At 37.5% G+C, this 24,226-nt stretch overlaps 1 protein-coding gene across 2 annotated transcripts in view; it reads left to right on the forward strand.

Moving 5' to 3' along the window:
- The first annotated feature begins 5,708 nt into the window (after positions 1–5,708).
- LOC106874705 (RWD domain-containing protein 4) overlaps positions 5,709–24,226 on the forward strand; it is a 57,054-nt gene continuing 38,536 nt past the window's right edge. Inside the window, exons 1-2 of one of the 2 annotated variants that reach the window (XM_014922524.3) lie at positions 5,709–6,402; positions 6,501–6,635. The gene's annotated coding sequence lies outside the window, so the exon portion shown is untranslated. The remainder of the gene's footprint in view (positions 6,403–6,500; positions 6,636–24,226) is intronic. The other variant, XM_014922533.3, reaches the window with a different exon arrangement.

The raw sequence follows: 24,226 nt of genomic DNA on the forward strand, positions 1-24,226 counted from the left end.
GGTTAGGGTTTTAGGGTTAGGGTTTTAGGGTTAGGGTTAGGGTTTAGGGTTACGGTTTGGGGTTAGGATTAGTGTTACGGTTACGGTTTTAGGGTCAGGGTTAGGGTTTTAGGGTTAGGGTTAGGGTTTAGAGTTATTGTTAGGGTTAGTGTTAGGATTAGGTTTAGGATTAGGGTTGGGCAATCGTGCGGGTGTTAATCTGAAAAATTACAGATATGTGAAAAGTAACAACCCTGCCATCTATTATAACTTTTGTTGTTCTGTTTAATATATACATAGATTATGCCTCTAAAGAAGAGAGTTTGCTGGGGAAAGACAGCAACCGGTTTAAAATAACAGCAACAGACTGCAGCAATTCACCACATTCCAGAAGCTACTTTGAACATAATGCAAAATGGTGCATCAACATCTTCTGCCCAATCTGATAGAATTCTGGCAAAACTGTGTAGCAACAGATCGCCAGCAATTGCTTCATCACAAATTGCCATCCTAGCTCCTGCAAAAAGGGATTACCCTGCTATGTATAATCAGGGCAGTGCAAAAAGTTGTTTTGCACAAGCATTTCTATAGCCAATTAGATGGATGAAATTTACGTATGCTTAATAATGTTACACAAAACAACCTTCAGACTTTCCCTATTAATTTCATCGTCTTTTGAATTATGAACATATTTACATCATAAGGGTTTTTTCGTTGTAAGGCTTTCTTTTTTAGTTCATTTTCACCTAGCAAGACTTATCATAGATGGCGTAATAAGTCACACCCGGACAAGGTCGGGTTATACTGCTAGTAGCCTATAAATTCTTACTTTTGGTAGTCTCCACACTTACAACTGTTAAAATGCTGTGTTATAAAAGAACTGTCTTCACTAACATTAGCACATGCATCACTTTCTCGGGGATTTTCTTGTTTCTCTCTTAACACTTTCTTCTGCTATGAATAAAACTTTCCAATGTTACTTATGTTTTCTTTTACATTTCATAGAAATCTTTTAAAACTACAACACTGATGAACTGAAAATGAAAAGCTAATATTCTCATTCATCCATTTTATTATCTTATTGCTCAACTATGAGGATTGACTGAAAAGTTCATAGGCTAACTATGAAGTCTGATGCTAGAACTGTGAAATCTTGCATGTATTAATTTCAGCTCTTTTTTTATTAATAACTGCATTGTTTCTTTTCAGGTAAACTAACATCTGGCTCTAGTAACAAGTAGCAACTTCTCTTGAAAATGGACAAAATTTGGCATTGTGGTGTTATCAAGTACCTGCAAAAAAAAAGGGATTAGCTCCCAAGGACATTCATGCTGACATGGTTGCTACAGTAGAGGTTGGTGTTCCAGCTTTATCAGCAGAGCAAAATGGGAAACTGAACTTAGGCGGGGAAAGAGAGTCTTGAAGATGACCCAACACCTGGATATTCTTCAAATTACCACTACCAAGGGAAATATTGATCATGTTTACCACATGGTAATGGATGTCAGTCGATTGACTATAAATCAAATAACCAATGCTATTAGCATATCCCACGAGATAGTTGAAAATATTCTGCACAATAGGTGTCACATCTGACATCTAACAAAAAGCACACTAGGCTTTACAGGAAAATCTGTCACTGTTTAAGAGAGATCCAGCTGGTTTCCTTGAATGTTTCCTAACACAGGATGAGTGTTGGGTTCATCACTCTGAGCCAGAGACAAATAGACAACCCATGCTGTGGAAACAACCCCCTCATCTGCTCCAAAGAAGTCCAAAGTTGCTTCATTTGCAGTTTTTTCGGATGCAAAAGGCATTGTGTTTATTAACTGTCTTGAAAAGGGTTACATGATCAATGGAGCGTACTGTGCCCACTTGCTGACTATCTGTTGTTGATGACTTTTTTGACCAACAGGATAAAAGCTTCTTCATCAATGGGATCCAAGCACTGTAACACCGATGGAAGAAGTGTGTGGACCACAAGGGGGATTTTATTAAAAACTTTGGTCACATTCCATGAGATTATCTTGGTCAGCCTATGAACTTTTCAGCCAATTCTCTTACAATCACCGAATTTTAATGCATAATGTTTTATGTATATAATTACACAATAAATAGTATGTACCTTATAAGATGTACTTTTATTATTTTTAAATATATCAAAAAATTGCCCTGCATCTAGTGCAACTGTATTATGAGCATAAGTCAGCTAGACACACTAATTGTTACTAATAATAAAATATTGAAACCAAGTCAAAATATCACAGTTTATTAGTACAACCATGAAAAGTTGCTTATGGTACATCGGCAATTATGTGGAGGGGTTAAATCATCTCATTATATCTCCTTCAATAACATACGTAACCCCCACCTTGTGTGTGTCTTATGTTGTTTAATGACTGTGTTACCTTTAAGAAACACTTTTTAATTATCTAAATGAAAATTCTAGAAGGATGAAAGGAATATTAAACTTTCATCTGCCTGTCAACTATTTCTAATGAGTGAATGACAACAAGACTCTAGAGAGATGTGTCACTCTGGCAGCTGATCATTGTTACACAAAATATCATAGCCAGAAATATGAGATATATATCCTGTATCACAATTCTCTTGACCAAAATGAAACAACTGTACAGTCAATCTGAAAAAAAAAAATGAAAAAAAACTAAATGGTACTTGTATAACATAGCTTATATATGATAAATTTATATTATTTTGTTAAGATTATTTCTACAGATATTCTATAGAAATTATAGCCAGCACATGATTTTTTTGTTATAACATTTCATATCAAGATGTCAGATGTAAACAAATGATGAGATTGAAGACAAAAATGGGTAACGTGTGTATACCATATTTCAGAGATCTTTGCCCCTTCATCAGCACTCATCTAACCCATTCTCATTTCCAAACACATTGCTTATATAGCCACTGCATACAGTGGTGTTAAGTTATTGGATGTACCAATTTACATGTTAAACACATTCCTGAAGCTGGTATGTAAAGAATGATGATTTGTAGGTAGGTGGGATTTCGTTATGCAACCATAATATACTATAAAGTATATTAAATGTTTTTATAAGTCTACCATGTTCTTCTGCATCACTCCAGGAATACGTCTAATATGTATATTGGTATATCCAATAACTTAACACTGCTGTATGCGGTGGCTATATGAGCAATGTGTTTGGAGGTGAGAATGGTTTAGATGAATGCTGATGAAGGGGCAACATTTCCTGAAATATGGCATATACACTCATTACCCATTTTTGTCTTCAATTTCATTGTTTACTGCTGACGTCTTGATACGAAATGTTGTAACAAAAAAAATCACTGCTGGTTATAATTTCTATAGAATATCTGTAGGAATAACCTTAAAATAATGTAAAAAGCACTGCTAATGCAGTAGAACACAGTATTGACTTATAAAAACATTCAATATACTTTATAGTATATTATAGCTGCGTAACGAAATACCACGTACCTACAAATCATTAGATAAATTTATGGTATCTTACTTTGGTCCAGTATACTGTCACAATACTGAATTTATATTCAGTGTAGCAAGGCCTAGAATTGAAACCAATAGCTTTTGTAGCGTACTTCTCTCTCTCTCTCTCTCTCTCTCTCTGTTATATATACATGGATGCGGATGTAATGGATAACAGCTAGCCTTCAGCCGCACTTTTGGTCCCTGTTGTGTCCACCACTCTGATTGGTTGGTATTGGTGCATTTTGTCTCCTGTTCTATTGCGTGCCAAGATGTAATCCAACCAATTGCAGCCTTCAGATAAGGTTGCGTGGGACAGTCTTTCTGAACCCCAGTTTGAGCCGATAGTATCTTATAAATAACTAGCTTTTCACTGTCACAGTTTGTCAGTCCTTTTGGCTCCATACCTTCTGATGTCTAGCCGCTGACCACAGAGCATGCAGTCAGTTCCAGCAACGACAACAGCAGCTTCATGGAGATGCAACACTTAACCAACAGCTCACGGCAAACTCCATCTTCATCGCCACCATCATCTTCTTAACTACACCAACTTCTCTATGTACACACCACCAACAGCACTCGCACAGGTTCTCTCAACACTGTTTGTGAATTACTTCACCATGGTTAACAGTGATTATAACCTGCGAGACCTCCTGTACCAAGTAACCAGCCGCAGCATTGAGGCGTCAACTTCTTACACGACATGTGCCTTTTCCTGGCTCTGCATTGCCGCCACAACTTCTTGTTACAGCACCTCAACTACTGTGTACCTTGACCACGAACTGGTATTTACCATCCTTGTGTCTGGACTTTCTCTCAACTTCCTTATAGACTCTTTTCTATGCTCTGTATTTCTCACATACACATACGCACATGTTTGTATACACATACACTTTGTTTGCCTGACGGCTTGTCTATTATTGTGTTTATATGTCGCACTCACACACAGACATACATGTTGACATATCTGTGGTATGACGTCAGCCACTGGGGAGCAGACCGCTGACCGGAACCGGGAGCTGACTGGAACTGGGAGCTGACCAGAAGAGGAAGAGGGGCAGATGGAGCCTCGATTGGGATTTCATGCCCTTTTTGAGCGGGGGCATTGCAACGTGAAGATGTGCGAGGCAATTGTCCAGGTGAGGGAGAGGCAGCTGCTATTTCTATCGTTCTTCGGGTCGGGCCAGGTGCGAAGACAGGATACAACAGGACAGACTCGTGCGGCGGAAGGAAGACGAGGTAAGCCGTTTACTACTAATCACTTGCATACACTACAATATCAATAAAATGTTCTCTTAAACCTTCTAACGGTTGTGTCTCTCTTTTCCTTTTGGCACTTATACTCATTTATCCGCTTTTCGTATTTTTATTTGTATCAACCGTGCAATGTGCTAAAGGAGCCATTTCCTCGTCACCTCTCCTGATCACACGGTCTTTACACTTTAGTAACAAGGTTCACATCATTCTTAGATGAAGTGATGTGCTTTGAATACTAATCAATCAGCTTATTGGAATATCACCCCATATTATGGAATGTTCTATCATGTTCCCTCATAACAGGGGTTATAAAGGCAAATTGTGCCAGAATCAGCACAGAGTTTCAAGACGGTTCTCAAGAAGATAGACAAATGCAGGATTCTTGGTCCCTGTTTTTAAGAGAATTACTTTGTCTTCGATGCACTTCTCCCAGTATGTACAGTATAAACATAATGTCCTCATCTCTCATCACACAAATAAGTAGCCAGCTAATTCTTAGTCATAAACAAACCAGAGGCACACTTTGAATGCACAAACAACAAGCCCTATAAAAAGACAAATTTCCTTGATAGCAGCTCAGCCCTGGATTAAAGGAATCTTCGATTAGGTGGACAGAACATTATTCCCATCTTTTCTGTTATTAATGTAATTATGAAGTACATTTACTTCTAGCACACCACTATACACTACTGGCAAACAACTATAAAAATATAAATATTGTAACATATTTCTGTTATTTAAATAATGTTGGATTTGGTTTTATGAGTCAACACAGATAAATAATACATCAATATTTCACCACCAGTAAACTTTCTCCACATTAGTGACTATTCGTTAGAAAGTGCAGCCACACCAACAATCTTCCACATTTGTAACCCAGACATTTAAACAAACTACCAACAATGATGACTTTCAGCAACATCACGCAGCCTATCAGCTTTCATATATTTCTTTCGTGTTTACCATAAAATATACTTAAAACAGGGGTACGTCTTATGCGTGTGTCATATGCCGGCAAATACAGTAAGCAAGAACGTGATCTAATTTATCTGTATAATGATAAGAATCCGAATGATTTATTACGCAAAGTTCGATTGATTGTTTATGAAACGGAAATGAATGTCCGAATGATTTATTAGTGAAATATGTAAACAAAAATATTTAACTTGTAAGGTAAAATAAGAAAGGTATGGGTGTGCGGTAAGAAGTTTGTTTCCAATCACATGGTTTCGGGTTCAGTCACATTGCGTGACATCTTGAGCCAGTGTCTTCAACTATATCTCCGGGCGACCACTATCTTGCAAGAGGATTTGGTGGAAGACGGCAACTGAAAAAAGTCCGTCTCATGTAAATGCATGTGTGTGTGTGTGTGGACGCGCGCGTCCCACAAACAACTTGACAACTGTTGTTGGCTTGTTTACGTTCCCGTAACTAAACAGTTCAATAAAACAATAAAAGAAACCAGTATAAAAAGTATCAGACTGAAAATAAATACTGGGGTCGATTTGTTCGATTAAAACCCTTCGAGGTGGTTTTCCGCAGATCGCAATCCAATGCTGAAAAAAGGAAAGGGAAAAGAAAAGAAAAAAATGCCGAATAGTATCAATTCAAATTAACTTCAGTCTAAGATCGCAACCGACAAATGCATTTTTTATTATTATAATACGATCTAAAGGGTAATTAACTTATTTCTGCATACCGTTTAAGTCAGCTTTAAAAACGAATATAGTAGAACTACCATGATGTATAACGATATTATTTATATTATTTCCAGCAGTAAATTTTACGACAGAAATTATCCAAAATCTCTTGCCGAGAGCCATAACTGTGGGCAATTCAAACCGCTACTCTTTCCGGTTCCACTGATGTTTTTCTAACGAAGATGGCGCCCATCTATAACTTTATACAGGTATGTGTTAGTGCAACTAATTATTTTTTTTTTTTACAAAATCACATTTACATGAAGAATATACAACAATCTAAAGTATTTCCGAAATGCTTTTGTTTCAGGTTTGATATTAAAAATAAATCTAATCGTTACAATTTTAAGAATTCTATATTGGGAATATTTTCGTAATTATGATTATTTTTATCCGTGTTAAGAGAATTGTGTTGAATTGCTTTGCACGCGTATTACCCAGTCTAAATATCACCTTTTGTTAGCTCTGTAGAATACACAAAGTTTTCAATTACGACTTATAGCAGTTTTTCTTTCGCGAAAGACTGTCTGTTCAGTGTTTCGACATCTTCGGTTAATTTTGGAAGCTTGAATACTGAAATACCTGATTTTGAAAATGCTCGTAATATGTAGTGGGTTCAGTACGGAGATTTATGTGGCGAAATACAAACATAAACTGTTATTATTTTTTGACATCATGTGTTTACCCACTACCAAAGTTGTGCAACACAAACTTTATCCAAAACCAAGTTTTTATCCCGTTAGTCATTGTTTTTTATATGCAATAAGCCGTCGAATATACAGCATTTATTGCATCTTTACTTTAATGAAATTTTGTGTGTTTAATGCCGGCGACACTTGAGCGAAACGAATATGTAAATGTTTAAAATTCACAGTGTTTAAATTTCTAATTTTAATTGCTGCACAACTTAATTTTTTGAAGTTATTAAATCAAGAAATTATACACATATATTTTGAAATTAGTTTTCTATTTGTAATTACTTTCAAATATGGCTGTTGTAAGAAGCTTGATTCCCAACCACATGGTTCCGGATTCAGTTCCGCTGCGTGACACTGTAGGCAAGTGTCTTCTGCGAAAGCCTCGGGTCGACCAAATCTTTGAGTAGATTTGGTAGACGGAAACTGAAAGAAACTTGTCGTGTGTGTGTGTATGTATATATATATATATATAGTTCAAATTTGCAGAAAACAAAAGACGAAGACAAGTGAAGGAACAAGCTGGTGTATTAGTTTATCGCTCGGGAAAACTGAAAAAGTCATTGACGTTTCAAGCCTATGATCTTCGACAGAAAGGATTGAAAGGGAAAATATTGGAGAGAGAATGTAAAAAACGGAAAGAGAAAAAATATCCGCGTGTGTGTGTCTTTGTATCTGTGTTTGACCCCACCACCTCTTGGCAGCTGCTGTTGGTATGTTTACATCCCCGTAACTTAGTGCTTTGGCAAAAGAGATTGATAGACCAAGTACTAAGCTTTTAAAAAATAAGTACTTGGGTTGATTCATTCAACTAAAATTTCTTTACAATTTCACGACTGAAACAAATGAAAGATAAGTTTTTGTTTTTATGAGACTAGTGTAATAACTTCAAAAGATTAGTCTCTTCAGCAATTCAAAAAAGAAATCTGTAATAACAACATTTAGTAAGTGACTTTTTAACATTTACTCGGAATATCCAAGTCCATTTTTTTATTTTCCCAAATTACTTTGGTTCTAACCACCAGTGCCTATGTTGTCTGACCCCCACGGCCTTGTGCATCCCTCCAAACCCCTAATTCAGGAGCATGCACACATAAGCAAACACATGAACACACATACATATGTGTGCAGCACATCCCTCACATGCCTACACACACATTCCCACATGCATACTCCCACACATGTCTGCACACATATACATGTGTGTGTGTGTAGGCAAATCAATAATGAATGACAAATTCAAACACAAAAACCAAAAATCCAGTGGATGTTCACAGTGAATATTAATTAATGTGACACTCGAGGAAAAAACTTTAAAAGAGTAGAGTAAAAATACTACATTTTAAGCATAGCCCTTTGTCAGATATACAGAGGCGAGTTCAGAAAATAGGAAAAAGGGGTGATAGAAATGGAGAATCATGAGAAAATCAGACAAGCATGTAGATAGCTTAGCTACATGATTGAAAATAACTGGCAGAAAATTTGAGAAAGAAAAAAATTTGGCTATCAATGGAAAAAGTGCTAATTGGTCTGTGTGTGTGTGTGTGAATATGCATGTATGAATACATAGGTGCGTGATTACATGTGTGTGTGTGTGTATATATGTGTAAAGGTTGTGAGTAGCATGTTTGTTGAGGGATGCTAAGTTGGTGGAAAGATAGTGTGAGTCCTGTATATGTGAGGATTTTTTTTGTTCTACTTATGCTTATATACATTCATGTATATGTGTGTGTGCAAATAAATGTGTATGTGTGCAGAGAGGAGAATGAAACTGGTGAGAGAGATGAAATAAGAAAAGAGTGTGAGAAGAACCTGGCAGTTGGTTGGCATGTATATGTTTATATCCATGTATGTGTTTTAGCTTACATGTTTGTGCATGTGCCTGGAGCATTTACTAGAAGGTGGATGTTGTGTTGAATCCAAATGGCATATGAGTCTGTAGTGAGAAGGTGAAATATTGTTCCTTACAGAGTCTAGAGATTACATATTTGTTATGTAAGACCAAGCCAGACACTAAAGTGTCATGTGGAGTGGTTTGCTGAGCAGAATGACAGGTAACAGGAGTTTGTTTCTGAAGATGGATATTATATAAGTGCTTGGCAAATCTGTCAGCTAGATGGTGATCAGTCTGGCCAATGTATATAATCCCACAAACACTGCATTTGATATAGTGGATGACATTCATAGAGGTGCAAGAGAAAGAGTTAAGGATTTGTACAGTGTGGTGCTTGAATCCTGTGAGGGAGGTTGTATTAGTGATAAACAGACTGTGGCAATGAAGCTTAAAGCAAAGGAAGGGAGCCACAGACCAGTAAGTTGTGTACATTTTGGGCTCTTTTTAAGGTGGGGAGAGTAATACCAGGTACAGAGGATATACATCCATCCATTTTTTTCCACCCACTGTCCCTATGAGGGTCAGGTGAGTTGATTCTTCAGGTACCTTCTCCAAAAGTTGCTATTAGAAGCAACCACTTTCCTACTGGTCTCCCAAGTGGGACCGATTGAGACTGGATATTATCCAGCGTTCTTGTTCGTGGCCTACCCTTAGATTTTCTGCCAGTTAGCTCTGCTGGAAGAATCCATTTTGCAATCCTTTCCTGCAGCATTCTGATTAAATGTCCATAGAACTGGAGTTATGATCTCTCAATGCAGCGAAATAGCAGCTCAACCTGGAGAGACTCTCTGACCTTTGAGCTTGTCAACAAATGTTATCTGAAGACCTGAGGATCTCTATTTTGGTCGCTTGTATCTGAAGTCACACTTTCAGTCATTACTCATAGGCACAAAAATCAAATTGAAGACAAGTTTTGCTTTTCTGAACCTCTTTTTTTTCTGAGGATTGAATGCTGCAGATGGTTCATTACTGTGCCAGCATCTGTAATTTTGGCATCCAACACAGCCTTCTGCCTCCCATCATTCATGAAGACAACCCTAAAATAGTTAAACTTCTCTCAGTGATGTTCCACTACATGCAGAATGCACTGGAAAGACTTTCTTGAGGGGACCAATGTCTCCAACTTCACAACACTTAATTCTCATCATCCCTGCCTTGCAGCATTTTGCAGGGAACCCACTAAGTGCATGCTAGAGATCACCTGATGAGCCAAATAGCACCATATCATCTGCAAATATTAAATGACTTTTCTTACACCCACCAGTTGTGATACCACTTCCACAATGGCAGTGCATATCAATCCACTCCATAAAAATGCAAAATGGAGAAGTGACAATATATGACCATACCAAATCTCTGCACCTACATTGAAAGATTTCAACTTAGCACATATAATAGAACATAAACATCTGGGCATTTGTATATTCATATAGGGACTTCACAGGAACCAGAAGTTGCCCATTAATCTCAAATTTCTGCAAAAGTTCCCATGGTATTTCCTATGTTATGTGGTCATATATTTTTCATGGTCCACAAAGCAAGCTTACACTTCTTAGTAATATTCCCCAAATTCTTGAAGACTGCTATAGAGAGAATATCTGGTTCATTGTGCAGCATCCTGAATGAAAGCCACACTGTTCTTCAGCTAGCTGGGTTTAACAATTTCCCTACATCTCTTTTCCAGACACCTAGTATAGACTTTGCTGGGAGGTTCAACAAGATTCTTCTATAATTAGGACACTCTCTCATATCTCCCTTTTTAAAAATTGGGATTATCTCTCTTGATTGTTGTTGCTTTGGTATCTCTCAAGAGGTTCAAGCTATATGGCATACACAAGTCAACCAGAGAATATCTCTATTTAAAGCTTTTAACATCTCTAGCCAAATTTCATCCTTGCTACATTTTAATGCTTTCATTACCCCTGTGATTTCAGCCTCTGTGAAGCTATTCTTTTCCAGATGCACTTCTATCCACCAGAAGATTTTAGGAGATTAGCAAAGCATTCTCTCCTTCTCCCTGAAATGGGTTCTCTGAAGAGAGAACCACAGCTGAGTTCTTAGTGACAGGTACTGAAGTGGCTTTTTGTTACAAAGTCAATGGATGGTCTACCAGAATTCTGTATTGGTCAATCTAAAATCAGAATCCAGCTTAACCCCAAAGTCCTCCCTTCGGCATTTTTACTATCTACAACTTTTCATATTTCAGGGTACTTCATGCATGAAAGGGGAGGTTTGTTTCTAAGTTAAGCTTTGAAAGTTTCTTTCTCTGCTTGGATGGCATCTTTAACATTAGCAATATTGACAACAACAATAATGACAGTAATGATAACAATGATAATGACAGCTTTAGTAATAATAATAATTACAAAAATGATAATTATGGTGCTTACAATACAATTGATAGTAACATAAATAAAACTGCATATCTGGGAAATGAATGTCTAAAAAAAGACATTGTATTCAGATGCACAGCCCATCACCTATCTTTCTTTCTATCTTATAAGTATAAATTGTATATAACTCTAAATTTCAAAGATGTTAAGCATCTCTCTATTGATCGATCTGTCTCACAGGTACTGTAGGTAACTTCACTTCCAGCCAGAGATAATTAGAGGCTCTCTATTGATCAGTCTATATTGTTTATAAGTATAAATGGTAAATTTCAAATTTCTGTCAGATTTTTATAGAGTCTCTCTATTAATCTCTTTGTATTATTACTAGTAATGGTAAATAAGTTTTAATTCTCATCAAAGTTATTATGAGAGAGGTATGTGACACAAATGTGTACAATTTCAATTCATTCTTATTACACTCACCGCCACCTTTGTGAAGAATGTTTGAGCATGTGCGCACATATGACTGTGTGTGTCTGTTTATATGTCTGCATATGTGCATAGGAGAAATTATGTATGTACATGTGCACATATTTATATAGATAGTGTTATATATGTACGTGTGGGTGTATACGAGTATATATTTATATATGTATCCTGTGGGTCTATGCACATTTATATATGAATGTACTTATATGTGTGTGTGTGTTTGCATGTATTTGTATGTATTTATGACGATAAGGGCTACCTGTTGGCTAAAAAGAACCTTCCCACTCCTTCCTCAATTATACCCACTCAGCATCTCCACTAGCTGTTGCTTACCCACATAATCTTTATGAGACTGAAGGAAATTGTGAAAAATGCAGTTTAGAAGAGGAGATTAGTTCAGTTTCTTGGGATAGGGTATGTGAAAAGTTTGCTGTTACATGTGAGTGGGACACAATGCTTCTTGCACTGTTTCACTGATGTGGGCAGATCTTCTCTAGATAGAACCTCATATCACTAAACATCTCAGTCCATTGTCATTTCCTCTGTGAGCCCCAACATCCTGAGATTGGTCCTTATCACTTCATCCCATGTCTTCCTGGTCTCCCTCTTCCACAGGTACCATCCACTTTCAGTGACAGGCACTTCTGTATACAGATGTCTTTACACATATGCATCATATGTCCAAACCAGCGCATTCTCCTCTCCTACATACCACATTTAATCCTTTTTATGCCTAACTTTTCTCTCAACACAGTTGTGTTTTGTCAGTCATGCACACTGATGTTGTAAATCCAATGGAGCATTCCTCTCCAGTCAACAAATGTCCTCAGACCCGATGTCTCACTACCATGTAATGTAGCAGTTCTCACACAAGCATCATACAATTTACCTTTCACTCAGAGAGTCCTTTTATTGCCAGCAGAGGTAGTAGTTCTCAGAACTTCCTCCATCCTATTCTTATTCTAGAAACAATACTTTCAGAGAATCTACCACCATTACTAATTTGGTCACCTAAATAGCAGAAACTATTTACTACCTCATGAGAGAGGGCATTTGAGAGAGTCTAAGTCCCGTGTACTCTTAGTGCTTATTGTTTCTACCACGCATGAAAGTGACCTTATCTGTTAACCTTCATACGATTCCACTGCATCTCTTAGGTGTCCATTGCTTACACTTTGTGCAACAATGAACAGGAGTGGACTAAGAACTGATCCCTGGTGAACTCCAACTTGTACACTAAATTCATCACTATTCAAAGTTGACTCTCACCATACTGACAGCATTGCTGTACATGGCTTGCACAGCTTTAACAAGCCACTTCTCTGCTCCTAGATTCCTTAGAGACCACCAGATAAGAGAGCGGGGAACCCTGCTGAAAGTTTTCTCTAGATTGACAAAGGCTAAGTACAATGATTTACTTTTGACCAAATACTTTTCTTGTAACTGTCTCGCTAGGAAGATGGCATCTGTGGTATTTCTCCCTAGAAATAAACCAAACTGCATCTCATCTAGTTTAATTTTATTCCTAATCATTTGAGATATAACTCTGTAATTTTCATGACCTGGTCCAGCAGTTTGGTACCTCTGCAGTTGTTTTTATCTCGGCATCACCTTTACCCTTGTAGCAGTTAACTATAATACCACTACACCAGTCTTTGGGGATGATGCCTTCCTGAATAACCTCATTAACTTTGCAAGTGACTAGGCTGTTTCCCACACTGCCTGATATTTTAATCATCTTGGCAGTGATACCCGATGGTCCAGGTGCTTTCCCAGTCTTCATATCCTTAACCCTTTTGATACCAATCTGGCTGCAGCTGGCTAAAATATTTTTTGGCTCAAATGACCAACCCGACCGTAGCTGGCCAAGCAAACCCATTGTTATTTAATTGTGAATTTCAGCACAAATCTCATTAGTACATTTGTGGAGACGAGATTTCAATTTGTAGTTAGTTGACCCATGCTAGCATGGAGAGCTGATGTTAAATGATGATGATGATGATTGAGTTATAGTATCCGACATTGTTTGACCTGATATCTGAACTCTGTGAATTTTGGGAGATTTTTTTCCACAGTTTTGCTGCAGTGATTTTTTTCAACTTTTAAAATGGATAGGAGTTTCATGCTATCAAGCAGTGATTCTGAATTTGAGGACTTTCCAACGGAAGATATAGAGAAACCGAGCAAAAGTATGAATGAACAACAAAAATATGTGGTGTATGAAAATGAATCGGCTATTTCCGTATCCGAAACTGAAAGCAGCAATTCTAAAGAAACTGAAAGTGGCAATAGCAACAGCGAGGGCGATTTTACACCTGAATGGACTAAGCAGTTTAAAAATATTTTTATCAACAATTTTTCTGAGGAGACTGGATCTACTCAGTCTTTTTCAGGAAGTGAAACCATTAGACATTTTTTTCTTTTTTCCTGTAAACTTGTTTGAAGCCCATCACTGCAGAAACAAACTGTTATGCAGACTGTAAACAAACTGGAAAAAAAAAATAGCTTGTGGCTTCCCATAAGTGTAGAAGAAATATGGGCATTTTTTGCCATAAATATTATTATGGGTATAAGACAATTACCCAGAATTACAAATTACTGGGGCAATCAGGAACCTTTTGGAGATCAGTACATTTCCAGTATTATGTCAAGGACACAATTTGTGAAATTGAACCAGTATTTACATGTGAGAGACACTACAGTACCCCAGTACGTGGAGAACCAAACTTTGATCCCTTATTTAAAATAAGACCCCTCATTGCCTGTGTTCAAATTGCATATAAAACACTCTACAACCCTAATAGATACCTATCCGTCAATGAGGGCATGGCGGGGTATGAAGGAAGGGTACACTTCCAACAATATATGCCAGGAAAGCCCATGAAATGGAAGATCAATACTGGGTACTGCTGTAGGTTTAGTTTTTATACTGGGAAAAGAGATAATAATGTTAGTCAGCATGGCCTAAGGTACGGTATGGTCTGGAATTTATCACTTCTATACCATAACCAGGGCCGTATATTTTTTGACTGATTTTTATTATTTTTTCAGTTCAATCAAACTTGCAGTGGATTTAGACTGTGACAACGTATACATGTACTACAGTAGTTGCTACTAGAAAAGGGCTGCCATTGGATATAAAAAAAACAAAATTTAAAAAAGAGATGAAATAATCCAACAGCAGAAAGGAAATCTGCTAGTGACCGCATACAGAGATAAGAGGCAAATAAATTTTCCATCTACCGGTGCACAACCATGTATAGATGATTCTATTATAACAGGTACATGGGCAGTGTAGATTGGCTGAACCAAATGGTGAGTTATTATCCGGTTGATAGACTGGGTAGTAAATGGTGGCGATACCTATCTTGGTATATAGTAAGCATGAGCATTGTAAATGCATTTATATTATATACCAAATCAAGGGGGCTCAAAAGTGGTGTGAACATCTGCAGTTCCAAGCAGATAGAGAAACATAGTTGAGGGCAGGTTATTCCTTCAAAAAGACAACTGTAGGAAGGAAAAGCAAAACCTGCCAGAGAGATATCCATCTGAGTTCAGCCAGTCTCTATCAATTAGAAAAAAATCGAGGGTTGCAAAAGACAGTGCCATGAATGTCTGCATCAACAAAGAAAAACTCCCAATATTTCAGCCAGTTGAAACTTTTTTCCAATGTGCATTCTATAAGGTTGTAGAGTGGCATGTTTTACAGTTTCCCTGACAGAAATATTGTGTGAATTTTGTATATATCTATGATTAGATTGTATAAATATTTTTCAAATTTACTTCGTCTTTACTTTTAATTTACCTGTAATTTTAATTTGCTTGTAAGGTGACAACTTTACATTTACTTTCTATTGTAAATCTTTATTATATATGTTCTTGTATATTCATGTTTGTGAGTTTATTTCATTTAGTTGATGTATTTAATTTTCTAGTTTTCTTCAAAAACAAATTCCAGTATTTCATTTTATTTTACCTCAACCTGTTCTTATGTGCATTAAATTCAGCTGATAATCTCGTGATGTTCACAATTCTTTTATATTAAAATTTTGTTGCATACCCAATAGAATATTAGCTGGTGACTTATTTTCTATGGTGATGTTTGAACAAAATTTAAATATTTTTATATTTTACTGAATTTACCTGTAACTAGAACCGCTTTGAGACAAAAGTTATGCAATAGTATTAAGAACCTTTTCTTCAATTGCATTCCAAAAATCACATTAATATGTTGATAAGTAAAAAAAGTTACAGTTGTTTAATGAAACTAGTCTAAATTCATGATTATTTTAGAACTTAATTGAAACTCATAAGGGGTGCATTTTGGTTAGAAATATAGTAACGAAAGGGTTAATTGCCTTATCTATTATACTGCTGTTAACTCTGATGGCAGGTTTTTCAATTGTTTCGATATTTGAAAGACTCTCCTTCTCCTAGTCATTCTCCACATTTAATAACCTTTCATAATGGCATTTCCATGCATCTTTCTTCTCTGAGTACACATTCCTCTCCTACCACATCTCTATTCTCTTTGATACACTGCTTTGCAATCCTGAACATCACACGCCTCTGATCCTCATGTTGTCGAACATTGGCAAACTTCTTGCCTTTTGCTATTCCTTTTGCTATGTAAATCTGCTGCCTAACCTCCTTTCTGGCTCCCTGTTATAATTCTCTGCTTCCACCCTTTTTCTGGTCTTTCCAGGCCTGTCTCTAAGAGACTTTAACACTATTCTTGATGCGCAGGTGGATAGTTTTGGCTTGACTGATAGGAAGGGGAATCCTGGCCACCAGTGTCTACTTGAGAGCTATAATCTAGTAGACTGGATGAGCCAAGCGTTCCACAGTGGATGTGGAGTAATAACGACAGCTCATGCAGATCTTGCATGCATAGAGTATTCGTGAAGGAAAGAGATAGAGATACTTTTAGCTGTCCACGATTTTTTATTGCACCTTACACAGATCACAAACTTTTGACGTATGAGGTACATGTAGATAAATGTCATGGACAGTAACCCAGGTACTGGAAGATGAAAGTTTATTTTGACCGGATTAGTACAGGAGTTAGTACAGAGGGCACTATGTGGCGCCATGATTAATAATAGATGGTGGCACACCCTCAAGAGAGCCATTTGATTAGAGTCTATTGGATTTAGCAATCAGCTAAGTTTAGATAGATCTAGCATAGAAGGGGAATTAGTTAAGAATTTAGACAAGGCTATGGACTCTGACTCTGCTTCTAGAGTGCTTGCAGCAAGGACGGTGTTGTACCATCACCTCTACTCCAAGCATGAAGGTTGCAGAGTTAGAGCTAAGCTACGTGCAGGGAAACGAGGTGTTAATGTTGCCAGAAGGGCATGTCGTGTGGAGAGTCAGAGAGGTAAAAAGGCCTCTATAAAGTCTTTAACAGACAAACAGGGGCACAAGATCTATGGACAGGAGGAGATGCAGAAAGTCTTTCACCAGCATTTCGCCCAGTTGTTCGGGGGGGGGGGGGGAGACTCGCTTGAACATGGGAAGGCCTTAAAGGACTTCCTAGCTGGTGGGCCGTGACTCTCGGCACGTGAGGCGGAGTGCTGTAAAGGACTGATCACTCCCACGGAGGTAAAAGAGGTGTTGGCCAAGTGCGCTGGGGAAAAGTCACCGGGGCTGGATGGTCTGCTCTATGAGTTTTATTGTTGTATGCCGGACTTGTTTGGGGATATACTGGCGGGCATCTATACAAATTGGCAACAGAATGGGAGGATTCCCAGTTCCGTGAGCTGGGAAGTGGTGACACTAGTCCAGAAAGACCCGAGCAAGGGGGATAGTATTAGCAATTACAGGTCCATAACTCTACTTAATGTAGAGTTAAAGATTTTGGCCAAGGTGTTAGCGAAAAGGTTGATGGCTGTTGTGGAGTAACTTGTAGGGAAGGCACAGACATGTGCAATCCCAGGCAGGTCGATCCAGGATAATCTTCACCTTATCTGCTACACCTTAGATAGGGTTGGTAAATTATCTGGCAAAGGTGGGGCAATGGTCCATTTAGACTAAAGTAAAGCATTCGATAAGGTAGACCATCGGTACCTGGCTGCAGTCCTCGAAGCGGCTGGGCTGGGCCCTGGCTTTCACGGGTGGATCTCTGCTATGTACAGCAGCATCGAGTCCACAGTCCAGATAAACGGTTACATGATGGAGCCGTTTTCGATCAAGCATTCAGTTCGTCAAGGATGTCCCTTATCTCTGCTTCTGTACGTGTTGGCTCTTGAGTCATTGCTGTGGAGGCTGGAGAAGTTGGGAGGCAACCCTAATGAAATCGGATGCGGTAAGTCTGTTTCTGCTTATGCGGATGACGTCACCTTCATCGTGGCCAATGAAGCACAACTACCTCGTGTAGAAGATGCTCTCAGAGGATACAAAGCGGTGGCAGGGGCAAAAGTTAACAAGGACAAGTCCGTCAGCTTGCGCCTCGGCACCTGGAGGAGCCAAGTCAATATTGTCTAGTGTCGTGGGTCACTGGACAGATGGTCCTGTTAAGTTGCTTGGAGTTTGGTTTGGACCGGACTCCCAGACAGAGAAAAATTGGAGCGAGGTGGAAGACAAGGTGAAGGCACTAGTCTGGACTTGGTCCAGAAGATCGGAGGTGGGGTGGTACAGGTGTTTTTTTTGCATCTGTAATCACCTACTGCCTGACCGTTGTCCCTTGCCCCAATTCATGGCTAAACAAGTTGGAGCACCTCCTTTTCGACTTTTTGTGGAAAGGGGGAAAGGCACTTGTGAGGTGCTCCGTTTGCTGCCAGAAACCGCTAAAGGGTGGGTTTGTTGATGCCCTGGCTGATGATGCGCAGACATGCGTTGAGGCTGAGGCATCTCTGGCATTACCTGGAGGGTGATAAGGTGTGGAATCCACTGACAAGGAATTCTTTCCGTGACCAGCTTCCTTTGAGCGATTTAAACCCAGTTTCATTAAAAGACGTAATCTGACTGAATGGCAAAATGAGTGTTGTCAGGCACTCATGCTAATCCACAAGACAGGCAAGACTGGCAGTGGGAACACCACCTCGGTTTTGTATAGAGGGATGGTAGAGCACAGAAACGATGATGCTCGAGGAGGAGCTCTGGGATTTGATGAGAACCAACTCACCAACCCTGTGATGGGATCCTTCATCTCCGGCCCTGGTTTGCTACTTTACTTCAGATACCATCAGAAGAGCAAGATAGGGCTGGAGAGGAGAATCCTGTCGCGAAGTATGTTCGAGAAACAATGAGAAAGATGGATGCTAGTAACCCCTCTTGATCAACGTTGGAAAAAGAAAGGATAGCAGCTGGGCTTTTCAGGCAGCTGTATGTATCCCCTCTTTGGAAAAAAAAAGTCAACAATATTGTATATATATATATATATATATATATATATATATATTATCATCAAATTTTTAAATGTAAGGTTCATTTGAACTCATAGTAACATTTTTTTGTTTGTATTGTCCTATTAATGTCCTTTCTGTATCTGATATATATTATTGTAATAAAGAATTCAGTTAGCAAGCCATGCTACCCCAGACTGATGATGTGCAGTGACTCTGAAACTAGTCTCTGGATGCTGGTTTTGCTGGGTGGAGGTGCTTGTCTCCACTTTGAAAGCATAAGGACACAGGAAATGTGTCAAGTCCAACAGGAAATGGTGTTTCCTAGGGCTAAATAACAGTAGTATGCTTCCCTTTCATGGGACTGTCACATTAAGTTGACAACATACTATCATTTTATTGTGCTACTACTACATAAATCTCTCTGAGAGATTTAGAAATGTATTATTTCTAAGATAAAATATGATCTGACTTGGTCCATAATAAGGCATGCACAACCATATGATGCCCTCTCCAGGAGGTGCAAATTATGCTCCAAGGAATTGCTATTTATTTTGTTGATCATCAATAAATTTTCAGAAAGAATAGTAGAATGCTTGCATGTTAAGAAATGCACTTTTGCCCAATATAATAGGCACAGTTTGGTATAATCACTGACTTAATTAGCATTTACAGATTACCTAGGTTTTTAGATAACTAACCAAAACTTCCCCCAACTTCTAAACATCCTGAGATACACATTGTGAAAAAACATCACTTAGATACTTCATAGGTCTGCTATACTGTATGGTACCTATTTGTTCACTGTCCTGCATACATTTGTGCCTGTCCTAATGGACTGCTTTCTGAGTTATGAATACATCACCATCCTCCGCTCAGCAACACAGGATATCACAATTCTGGTTATGGGGCTTTCCATGGACAATATGTTACATTGTGGAGTGTTTATTCAATCAACACCTATAAACTCGCAACACTGTTAATACCATTATGAACTGTCTATTCATGAACATATAATAATAGACTGCTGATCCAAACTATATGCATGAATGGACCAGTTCATTAGAGTTTACGCTACGCACATGAAATTATTGTTGTATTAATGTTATATTATACCATGTTGTTTCATTGTTTTATTAAATTGTCAAGTTTTACTTGACACATCCTGTGGAATACAATATTGGAACATGTCTATGTCACAACTAAACTTGGATAGAGATATAGATGAGTACATAGACATAAATGTGTACATGTATGTGTGTAGTATATACATATACATATATATATATATATATATATATATATATATATATATTATTTTGCTTAAAAGAGTTCCAACACTGTCTGTTTTTTATGTTTTATTTATATTCCTGCAGAACTGTGGGGTATAGAATATGGAATATACAATATATAATATGATATACAATATACAATATATAATAAAATAAAATAAAAATGGATGGCACCATGAAAGAAAGTATTGAATGTAGATGAAACATTGAGTGTTCAATATAAAGGATCAAATATATAAATATATAAATATAAATATATATATATAAAGGCGACTCGAGTTTCAGGGCTATTTCCCTTCATCATGGCCGGTATGACAGACTTTAACAGACTATTCTGTCATACCGGCCATGACGAAGGGAAATAGCCCTGAAACTCGAGTCGCCTTTATATATATATATTTATATTTATATATTTATATATTTGATCCTTTATATTGAACACTCAATATTTCATCTACATTCAATACTTTCTTTCATGGTGCCATCCATTTTTATTTTATTTTATTTTATATTGTATATTGTATATTCCATATTCTATACCCCACATTAGTTCTGCAGGAATATAAATAAAACATAAAAAACAGACAGTGTTGGAACTCTTTTAAGCAAAATAATATATTCCTCTATACACAATCATACAAAAAAATCTACCTTTTTTGTATTTATTTTTACTCGCATATATATATATATATATATATATATATATATTTGAAGAGGCCAGGATGATGCAAGCAGGGCTCAAGAGATATTTAAGGAAAAATGTAAAGACTGAGAAGGTGAATGACAAGGACCTTTTTGTGTGCACAGTCTGTGACAGACCATGTCTGTCCTTGGCTGGCCTCAAATCTCACCTGCGAACCCATGGAAAACAAACCTCATCCAGCTATTCTGATTATATGTCTGTGCACATGTTTGAATGTGGTGTGTGCTAGAGGGTTTGCAAATCCAATGGGGGTCTTAAAAGACATGTTAGGATCCACAATGAGCAGAACTTACTTGCAGGTATTGGTAGTAAAAATCAGAGGTGCAATCTGTGTGGGTGTTTTTTCAAAACACTGTCTGGTTTAAAAAGCCACATCAGACGCTATGAAAGGGCTAAGGTGTAGGTGCAGGAGGTGGTCAAACTCTGTTTAAGGAGTAGACAACCACCATATATATATATATATATACATCTGTAAATATATGTATTTAGGTATTTTTACGTGTATGTGCCTATCTACATACATAAATGTACATAGAGGCATGAGTGTAAGGGCCAAAGTATACATATACATATATATGTGGGAGTGGGTGAATGTGTGTGTGTGTGTGTGTATGTATATATATATATATATATATATATATATATATATATATATAAGCATATGTTGAGATATATATGTGTGTGTGTGTGTGTATCATAGCCACAAAAAGATATGACCAACAAGGACAACCAACCCGGTTATGCAGAACCTGCTGTGCCTGGCTTTGCAGCAGGAGACAAGATTGGCTGGATGTTTTTCATCAAGTTTAATGACATCTACTTAACTGCGCATGTGAGAGTGTGTTTGTACACAGGACCACAAGTGGGGCTACAGAAGTATCTATATGTGTACTTATGCATATGATTTTTTACTTTATTGCATATTTAAATTTTTGTTTTTCTTATTTACTAAATACATGTAGACAACCATCTATAACATTGCAACGGAATCTGTCCATTACCATTCCTGCCCAACAGCATAAACCTACAGTCACTAACATGCTGTATTAAAAATAAGTGAAACAGGGTTTATTTAATGAAATACCCCTTGTAAAATCACCTGACAAGACGCATCAACACTGAGGGATGCACCACAACCAGTATCCCATCCATGAGGGATCAATGCAGGATGGGTTGAAACGATTGTTATGAGCAGTAAGGTTTCTCATATGTTCCATTTTCCATCTCTATTATTTGTGATATATACACAGACATGACAGAAGTAAATAAAACATCATTTTATGTTTATTCTAACTTGTATTTTTTATTAATTGACATTTTTATGTTTCAGGTTCTATATGTGACTGTTTAATCATGCCACATACAAAAGAATCCTTGGAACTGTCTGAATTTCAAGGAGGCTGTATTGTGGGTCATTCTGAAGGTGGACTTAGTCAGTGTAAAATTGCAGAAAACCTTGGGATCCTGCTTTCTACAATTAATAGAATGATTGTGCACTTCACCAAAGAAGAGAAGGAGTCTGCATCACCTCGCCCAGGTTGACCAGGGCCCTCTACAAGATCCTCTTTCGTTAAGAGAAGTATGGAGAATAATCTTCATTGCAAGGCCTCTGACATAGCAGAACAAGTTGATATCAGTCCCAGAACAGCTGTCAGGTATCTTCACAAACTTCTTTGACCAGCCAATATCAAGCAGAGAAAATATTGAGCCAGTGAGATGGTGGAGAAGCTACTAGCATTTTGGGACACTATCATATTCTCTAATGAGTCCAGATTTGCTGAATTTTCTGACAGTGGTCGAATGTGGGTCTGGAGACTCTGTGATTAAGAATTTGATGCGAAGAGATTGCAGCTATTCTGTGATGGTTTGAGGAGCAATTTGGAGCAATGGTCAATCAGAGCTGGTGGAATGTGAGGGAAACATAAACTCATAAATATATGTCCATATTGCAGAAAGGACTTCTTCCAATCTTCTCAAGTGGTGAAATGATTAAAGAAGACTCTTTATTTATGGAAGATGGGGTTTGTTGGATAGGAATGGCATTAAAAAGCTTCCATGACCAAGCCAGTCACCAGATATGAACCTCATTGAACACCTCTGGGACATAATGGACAGGACACTTCATAAAAAGAACAAGAAAGCATCTTCAAAGCCAGATCTTTTGAGATTACTGCATGAAACTTGACAAGAAACTCCTCAGGAGAATATTCACCATTTGATCAATAACATGCCTAATAGGATCCTTGCATTTAAAAATGCAAAGGGCATGTCTACTAAATATTAAATATTCACATTATAATAATTAATAAATAATTTGAATGTATAATTTGAGATTTAAATAAATTTTAATGGTTATAAGGGTGTCTATTTACTTCTGTCGTGTGTGTATATATTGGATTGGCAAGGAGGTAATTTCGTTTTTCATAAATAGATAGAATTGCGATTTTTTTGAATGACTTTTGTCAGTGTTACCATTTTTTCCTTTTGACATTTGATAGCTGTTACTTTTAGCTTACTTTAGAAGCAAATTGCACGTAATTTTGTTTACAGCTGTTCAGTGTCAGTTTTAACATGGAGTGCAAAAACGAACATTTTTAGCATGTTTTGCTTTTTTTATTTCTGTAAAGGAAAGAAAACTGCTGGGGCTCACAAAAAGATATGTGAAGTTTATGTGTTCATTACTTAGCAGAACACACATGTCAGAATGATTTTAAAAATTCCATTCTGGAGATTTTTCACTCAGAGATGACCAACATTCTGGTTGACCTACTGACGATGACTGAATCAAAGCCATAGTTGAATCTGATTGTCATCTAATTGTGTGAGAGATTGAAGAAAGGTTAAATGTATCACATGCAACAATTGAGAATCACTTAAAATTTGTTGGACTTGTTAAGAAACTCAATATCTGGGTTCCACATAAATTGAAAGAGATTTGCTTAACACAACAAATCAATATTTGCAATATGCATCTCAAACACAATGAAATTGAAGTTTTTCTGAAACAACTCATCACTGGTGATGAAAAATGGATTGCCTACAATA

Source organism: Octopus bimaculoides, chromosome Z, assembly GCF_046866305.1.
Source record: "Octopus bimaculoides isolate indiv1 chromosome Z, ASM4686630v1, whole genome shotgun sequence".
In the NCBI taxonomy this organism is placed as follows: domain Eukaryota; kingdom Metazoa; phylum Mollusca; class Cephalopoda; order Octopoda; family Octopodidae; genus Octopus; species Octopus bimaculoides.